This window comes from Argiope bruennichi, chromosome 9 (genome assembly GCF_947563725.1).
Source record: "Argiope bruennichi chromosome 9, qqArgBrue1.1, whole genome shotgun sequence".
Lineage (NCBI taxonomy): Eukaryota > Metazoa > Arthropoda > Arachnida > Araneae > Araneidae > Argiope > Argiope bruennichi.
This window is the reverse complement of record NC_079159.1, coordinates 38,268,014-38,276,622: the sequence shown is the minus strand read 5'-3', so window position 1 is coordinate 38,276,622 and position 8,609 is coordinate 38,268,014.

The window sequence follows — 8,609 nt, the reverse complement described above, 5'->3', positions numbered from 1 at the left end:
ATAGCTTGAAAGAATGAGATGCATTGAAACTTGGACGGCTCTGCAAATCAAAAGAGTTGAAGGACGAAATTACGATAGTGATTGAATAAGCAATAATGCACTAATGTATGTAGAGAGCACAGCACGTGTTACACCAACGAAGCTCATGCTATGCAGTTTAATATCTATTCATTTTCTCGTGAAGCATAAGTTATTGCAAGTACTTCTTCTAAAAAAGTATTTGCACGCCGGCACCATTTTTCATTCTATTGGGAAAAGTATGAATTTTCTTCTTTCTCCACTGCAGAAATAGAAAGTGCGTGGTGAGGAGTGTATGTGTGCAAAATATGGCTTTGATTCAGTCAATAGTGTTTATCATAGGAGGTGCCTAAACACTTCCCGCTTAGTTTGATTTACTTTGTATTTTCAGTCTTAATTACTAATTAAAAATTTTTAGCCTTAAGTTTATTTGTCTTTTCTGTTATTCCTATTACTTAAGTTTTACAAATAACGAAAAGAATATAAAAAGACAGGCCGCCTTTAGCGATCAACTGGTTGGCCGGTAATATTAATTGTGCTTTAAGTTAGTTTCAGTTAAATCTCTGAAACATAACTTGATGCCCATGATTCTCTCAAAGTACAAAATATATTTTAATGTAAAATAGTGACAAATAGTGAAGTCGGTTAATTTATTATAACCAAGCAATAAGAATATGATTTTTTATATTTTTATGATAAACGTTAATTTTTAAATTTAATTATTGTATTAAATATTCTAGTACAATTTTATAAGAAAGTTTTCAATAATTATTTAAATAGTATTGCATTAATAGCTTTAAATTTATAATGAGGAAAGATTTTATTAAAATTTTCAGTTATATAGTCTTTTTATTTATACGTCGTTTTGCGTTAGTCTCTCAAAAGTCGTATTAATGGTGTTCTACTATATATGCAAAACTGTCTACAGCCATAAATCCTTTAGGAAAATAGGGTTTCTTTAGTAAAGTTTTCAAATTTTCTCATACTCCTTCATGGTATTAAATTGATTTTTTTATAAAGTTTGCTTAGATATATCCCTTCATCAAAATTTTGCAATATTTTTCCATTTTTTATCCGATAAATGTTTCTTATGCCAAGAATTTTGTATCGAATCCAACATTCGGTTATGTGTCTGAATGAAAAACGATGATGACTATACTTTTAATTATGATAGCTATACTTTAGCTTTACTTTAATGGTTCAACTTGCTATTTATTGTTTCATTTACAATTGAATCTAAGCAATTTAATTCTTTGTACTAGATATTATTTTAGGTTTAATCGGTATATCATAGACATATGCGTTGAAGTTCACTTTTTTACTTTCTTATATGTTAAGTACACAAGAAGACGGTATTGTAATTGTCAAAAAAGTTGCCATTGAAATTCTTACTTTCTCGTTAAAGAGAAAATAGAGAAAAAGACACAAAGAGAAAATATTGTAATATTAAGAAAATTCGAATCGAAGATTTTGACGAATATATCATGTTTCAGAGAATCCGCAAATCACATTTTTGGAATTGTGTCTGATTACCTGTAAACAAATAGATTAATTAAAAAACCATTTTGATCTCGATTGATGAAGGATGGTATATGGTCACTACCCCAAATCTGTAGTTTTATTTCAAACTAGCCGCCTTTGGTGACCAGCTGGTTTGCCAATCTTAATGTTCGTTAAAATTTTAATAATGAAATATTTTATGCAATTCCTACTTTAATAGCTTCTTCATCAAAATATTTTAAAACTTCAAATTTTGATAGTCATATCATTCATTCATAATATTATAAAGGCCTCCAGTCATAACGTAATTTGTCTCTCTAATTTTCTGTTAGCTCCCGTAGAATTTATGCTTTAAATTCAAGTGGAAATGATTAAACTGCAATAAATATAATATATATATATATATATATATATATATATATATTACTGAAACAAAGTATTTTTTTTTGTAATATGATTACTGAAAACAGTCATTGAGCATTTAAACTTTATGGGCACTAAAGAATACCTTTCTTAATTTATGTAATATCTCAAGAATTTGTCAACAAAATTTTCTCAGATTCATCATGAACAGATCGATTCATTAACAATGTTTAATTTTAAATGCATCAAACACTAAGAAAATAAACAGAATCGTTTAAAATAATCTGTCGGAAACAGGTTAAAAAATACTTAAAAACGGTGGACTTAAAACTATAAGTATATATAAAAAATATATAACTAACATAAATACACTTTAATTACAAAAGCATGCAACTAACCTAAAAATAATTTAAATCCAGTCCGCATCCGTTGATAATAGTTGCCAACAATCAGAACACAAAGCGCATGCGTGAATTTTCAACGCCAGTTAACGGTAACGCAAATGCGTGAGTTTTTCTACACCAGTTGGGGTAACGCTATGCAGATTATACATTTCCTTTATTCTGTTTTATTTTAATTCAAAAGTACTTCAGAATGAATCCGAAAGATCGATTCATTAACAATGTTTAATTTTAAATGCATCAAACATTAAGAAAATAAACAGAATCGTTTGAAATAATCGACCGAAAAATGTTAAGCCTAGCCTCATTACTGTTGGGGAAAAAAAACTGAAGCCTTACTCATTTGGTGGTGGGGAAAATAAAAAGATTTTTTTTGATTGAGAGCTAGTTTTTAATTAATAATTAAAATTAAAAAAAAGGACCCCAGGTGCACATTCCCGACCTCCAAGGTATACATATACCGAATTTGGTAGCTGTAGGTCAAACAGTCTGGCCTGTAGAGCGCCAACACACACACACACATTGAGCTTTATATAAGTATAGATTTTGACCGAAATACAGTCAGAGGAAGTTTATCTATTCGGCTGTCCGAATAAAAGTTAACACGAAAACTACAAAGCGAAGAGAGTAAGAGGGATAGAATTTCACCCTACTTTAACATCAAGTTTGGAAACAGTTTCGTCAAGGCAGCGATTCTCAACCTGTGAGGCGTGCCCCCATGGGGGGCGGGCGTACACTAGAAGGGGGGCGCGAGAATATCCAAGAGATAATATTATTTTAAAAAATTAATTAACTGATTGAAAGGAAAGTACACGTACACATAGAAAACAAAATACATTTCGACATATTTAATAAATTATTAAAGTAAAACAACTTACTAAATCGTAACTTATTTAATCAAAACATACTAAATTAAAAACAAACTTAATAATTATTAGTGACTTCCTTGATCACAGCCTGTCGATGAGCCTGTCTTGCAGAGCAAAGTTTTTCGAAGGAAGGCTTAATATTAGAAATAGCCACTCTCAATTCTGTTTCTATATTTTGTCTTCAAAGACGCCACAGCAGAAAATCCAGTTTCACAAAGGTAGGATGTTGAATGGTAATAGAATGTGAAATGGCCTTGTTTTTGGTGCAGAAAAATCATCCTTACTCCTGCCCAAAATTCTAATAGTGATCTATTACTAAATTGTCTTTTATTTTCGCCCCCTGTCGTGAAGTCTATGAATTTTTCTTCCTCATCAATTGAGAGTCCTTCGGAAGTCTTATGAATCCACTAGTAACTTGCTATCAGTCTGTCGTCAGCATGAAAATACTTCTTAAAATTTTTTGCCAGCATGGCCAAATGATTTTCAATGGTTACAAAACAACTTTTACATGTTCTTCTTTAGCCTTATAAGTTTTAGTACAATCATCCACATTTGCAAACACCGTTAGGTTTTTTGCTTTAAATTTCTGCTCCACAATTTCAGTTTTCTACAAAAAGCATTAACTTTATCACTCGTATTAATCATATGTGTACTTGCTCCTTGGAGTTGAAGATTCAAGTTATTTAATTTCTCGAATATGTCGACCAAGTACCTCAATTTCATCACAAATAAACCATCGCGAAAGTTCTCGGCCTCCTGTCTGTTTTCTTTTTCTAGGAAAAAGGCAATTTCTTCTTTTAACAAATTCATAAACACGTTGCAAAAATGTCCCACTTGATGACCATCTTGCCTCGCAATCAAATAATAAAGCTGAATGTACTGAACCCATGTCTTCACAAAGTGCGGAAAAGATTATCAGTTTCAGGGGTCTCATTTTTATATAATTTACTACGATTAGAACCGCAATTAACACAATATTCAAACCAGGACTTCTTTTTTACGAAGCTAAAGCTTCTCTGTGGATCATGCAATGTGTGCACTAAGGCGATTTTTGTTTTACAAGTGATTGTATGCCTTGGAATCTTCCGGACATTGAACGAGCACCATCTGTGCATATTCCGACACAATTTTTTCATTTTATGTTTGCCTCGGTCATAAAATCATTTAAAATAGCAGATTTAAATGCGAGTGCTGATGTTTTGCGTTCTATTGATTTGCAGAAAAGTAGTTCTTCTACTACTGACATATAATCACAAATTCGAACATAGGAATTAAGTGAGCATCTATATTACTATATGTTGCTTCGTTAACCTGTATTGAAAACAATTTGTCACGAAACTTCGAGAAAAGCTGACACTGTACATCTTCAGCTATATCACCAATTCGAAGAGCAACAGTATCATTTGAAAGAAGTATGGACTGCAATTGTTTTGAAAAATTATCTCCAAACATAGTTTCTACAATCTGAATTGCTGCTGGCAAAATAAGCTCTTCACCAATGGTGTGAGGTTTTATACATCTGGATATTTTATATGAAGATGCCATTAAAGCTTTTTTAATCTCAAAGTTTCTTTAAAAAATAATTTTTGCTTTTTATATGATTTTAATTTTAATTCGAAGAATTCTCTGGGTTTGTTGACGTACTCACTATGAAGCGTTTCCAAGTTTATTAGTTTCATGCTATCTGCAGCTAACATTTTTGAGCAAATTATACACAGGGGCCTTTCTTCTTCATTTACTTCAGTACTGGTAAACCCAAAATTTAAGTATTCTTGAGAATATTTCCTTGATTTTATTTTCGGAACCACGTTCGTCTGTGTACTTGTTGATGCTTGACTATCGTCTAATGCTTGCTTACTTCCGCTAAAAAATTTATTCATGAGTCTGCATAAATCTGCTGCCGTGAATATTTAATATGGTGAATTGCAATTAACACGAAAACATATATAACATACACATTCACGATAGATTCGATAGCGATAAAAGGATTGACTCGAATGAGACTGGCTGGAATTGAAACTTGCGTTATCGAACATTTTCCTTCTTTCTATGAAAAAACATTTGCTCCGCGCATGCTCGAGACGGCATCGGTCGTGTGGATTCCCTTCCACAAATATTGCTTATTTTTTTCACTTTTGTTTTGTCATGCTCCGGTTTTATTTCTTTTATTGTTCGAAAAAATGCATTTTCATTTTCTAAATTTAGCTCACCCCGTCTAAGTTAACTTTCATTTACGAATTTTCCTACTTTCATATTCTTTTACGTTATCTCCCTGTTTGGCTTTCATTTCAAATATAATATTTAAATTTTCTCCGCTTTCATTCGCTTCATCTGTTCACCGCCCGCTTGTCCAAAATGAAAGATATGGTTTCTCGCCAACGTGGCTTGCTTTTACTCTTGTTTTGACAGTTAGTTAAAAATAATTTAAAAACAGAATCCAGAATACTCAATATACATTATTGTTGTATACATTTTATTGTAAGCGAGTGTGGGGGGCGCGATGAAAATTATGATTGAAAACTGGGTCACGAATACTGAAAGGTTGAGAAACGCTGCGTCAAGGGATAACTCAAACACGAAATGACTTAAATATTTGGAATTTGATATGTGATTTTGTGACTTCAATTGTAGTTCTATGTCAAATTTTGGTTTTAATCTTTCAGAAAAAGGTATTCAAAATTCAAACCGGTGTTCTGATACTTGTGTGTTGACTGAATCCCAAGGAAAAATATCCATAAAGAATCAGAAAGTTTGCACTCTAATTAGCTCATTTGTAACTATTGTTCTCTAATGGCATAAATTTAATAATACATTAGTAAATTGGTACTTTTCTGTAAGTCGGGCGCAAGCGAAAAATCGCCAAATAATGTAGAATTCCGCCAAATTCGCGTTTGGTTCACAACTGGTGACATTTGCGCCCGGTTAACGGAAAAGTACCTGTAAATTTACTAGAGAGAAAGAAAGAAAGTATGCGAGAAAGTTTCAGGGAGACTACCACTGATGGATGGAATAAGGCTTTTCTGTCTGAAAACATATAAGTTCAAAAAGCTAGACAGATAAAATCTGAAATGTGATCTTAATAAGAAATTTGTAGTTTCTATCAAATTTTGATTAAAATCTATTCACAGGAAGTTTGTATGTTTGACTGTGTGAGTGCGAATGAATACACTAACTATAAAACATTAAGAGCTAGTTGGATCCAATTTGATACGCAGTTTTATCGGCATAATAGATTTGCAATAAATCTTGAATGAAATACGCTTACAGGCTGATCATATTTGATCTGCGCTGCAAGTAAATGAGATAAACGGAACTTAATGACAAAGATAGATTTCATCTGACTGGATTTCGTTCAAATTTTTTTAGAAATCTATAATTTGCTGTAAAAACCCTATGCCAAATTTCATGAGTCTTGCCGAAAGCATTTTGAGTTATTGCGTTCACAGACAGACAGACAAACAGACAAATAGTCAGGTGTATGTAATTCCTTAAATGCGTTTTTAGTACTCATGGAGGTAAAAAACGGCATATATCAAGAATTCGATATATGCCATATACGAGAAAGTTTTAAAAAAATTGTTTGAAAAGGAGCATTGCAACCAGTATAAAATTATTTTTAGTTAGTTAATTATTTAGTTTAGTTATTTTAAAATTTGTAGTACTCATGATTGATTTCAAGATTGAGATGTATTTAAAAAAGTCGAGACATACACATCAAATTATTTTCTGCAAAATTTTTAAGCAAAAATTTGATTCGTTGATAAAATTGTAAGAATAATATTTTTAAAAAAGTCACTTTTATTAGTGTACTAAAAAGAGAGCATAAAGGACTTTTTATAAACGATTTTTGTGTCAAAATAATACTGTAAAAAGGCGAATCCCTGATAAAATTATCTTAAATAATTTCAAATATGAATCACATTCATCATACATTTCAATTTTTAATAAAGATTTAAAATTTTCTTTTTTTAATTATCTGTTACAGTTATATTTTATTTCGCCTTAGTTCACTCTAATGATTTTTCATTAAAGATCGGAAAAAATAATAGATATTTATTTTCTTTTTCTGAAATTTTTTTTCCTTATGGTTTAGTGCATTTATAAAAGCGTCTTTCTAAAAAAATATTTTCGGTCATAATTAACATCAAACGTATAAGCAGTTCACCGCTTCATTGGAAAATGGTTATTTGACCGCTCACGGTAGGTTTAATGTTAACCATTATAATTATTATGGAATCGTGTAATCAACTTTTTGCAAAATTATTATCGATAGCCTTTTCATATTGAGTCAAAATTAAATGTGCGAAAAAAAAAAAAAAAAACTCAACAAACTGGGAGGCAGAAGTAGATCATCTAAGTTAATCTTTCGAATTTCTTTCCATCTTAGGCAAAAACAATGAAATATTATATATTGAACTGACATAGATAAAGATTTTATTGATATCCTGTAACTCAGCATTTATCAAAAAATAAATATTCAAAACGATCTGCATTGCCACATAAATAAATACATAATTATAATCAAGAATACATTCAAAAGAATTAATGAGTGCAAAGATTTTGAAATTTTCTAAAGCTGACCATTTTAACATAATTTTGTTAATAAGTATTTCTCCACTTCATTTAATTGTTTTTTAATTATAAAACTTTAATTCACGTATTTTTAAACAATATCAAATTAAGAGAAAGGGCTGAAAATCCCTTTTTCTATCCCTAACTTCTAAGAAATTGCAGCTAATAAAAATCTTTTACACATTATTTGTTCATGTTAATGCGACTCCAAAGCTTCTAATTTGATTTATTTTTTTTACCTTCAATCGAAGGGGAAATGGAAATTTTAGCATTCCACCTCCAATTACACTCTCTTTGAGCAAGATAACTCTTCTATAAACTTATCAAAGATTTTTACACACCTGGCAACATATCCCAGGAAGGTTAAATTTCAATCGAAATTACTCCAGTTATTATGTTTATAAGATAACATGGCCAGAGCATTATAGGCACATGTGTAATGATATCTCTTAATTTGACCTAAATAATTTCCTAATTTTTATCTTAAATTAGCCCATGTTAACTTCATTCTAAAATGTTCTCTTATTTCCTGATCCCATTCCTACTTTTTTATTTAACTAATTCTAACGAGATAAAAATCCTTAACACTAACATTTTTTTTAAAATAGGATACATGATTTCCTTGACTAAATCGTCACGTGGCAAAAAAATCTCTATCAGAATCTCATCATCTCAAAAATCACTGAAATGTTAATTTTTATAAAATTTTAAACTAAATTTGTTAACAAATTGACTGTCTGTCGGTCTGTGCTTTCGCATGCAAGTAAATGAGGTAGCTCAAAAGTGCAGGGACTTAGATCTTTGAAATTTAATGTGTGGTCTTGTTAATAAAATTGTCCTTTTCTCTGTACCTCATTCTGATTCAAGGAATCTGAAATATGTATAT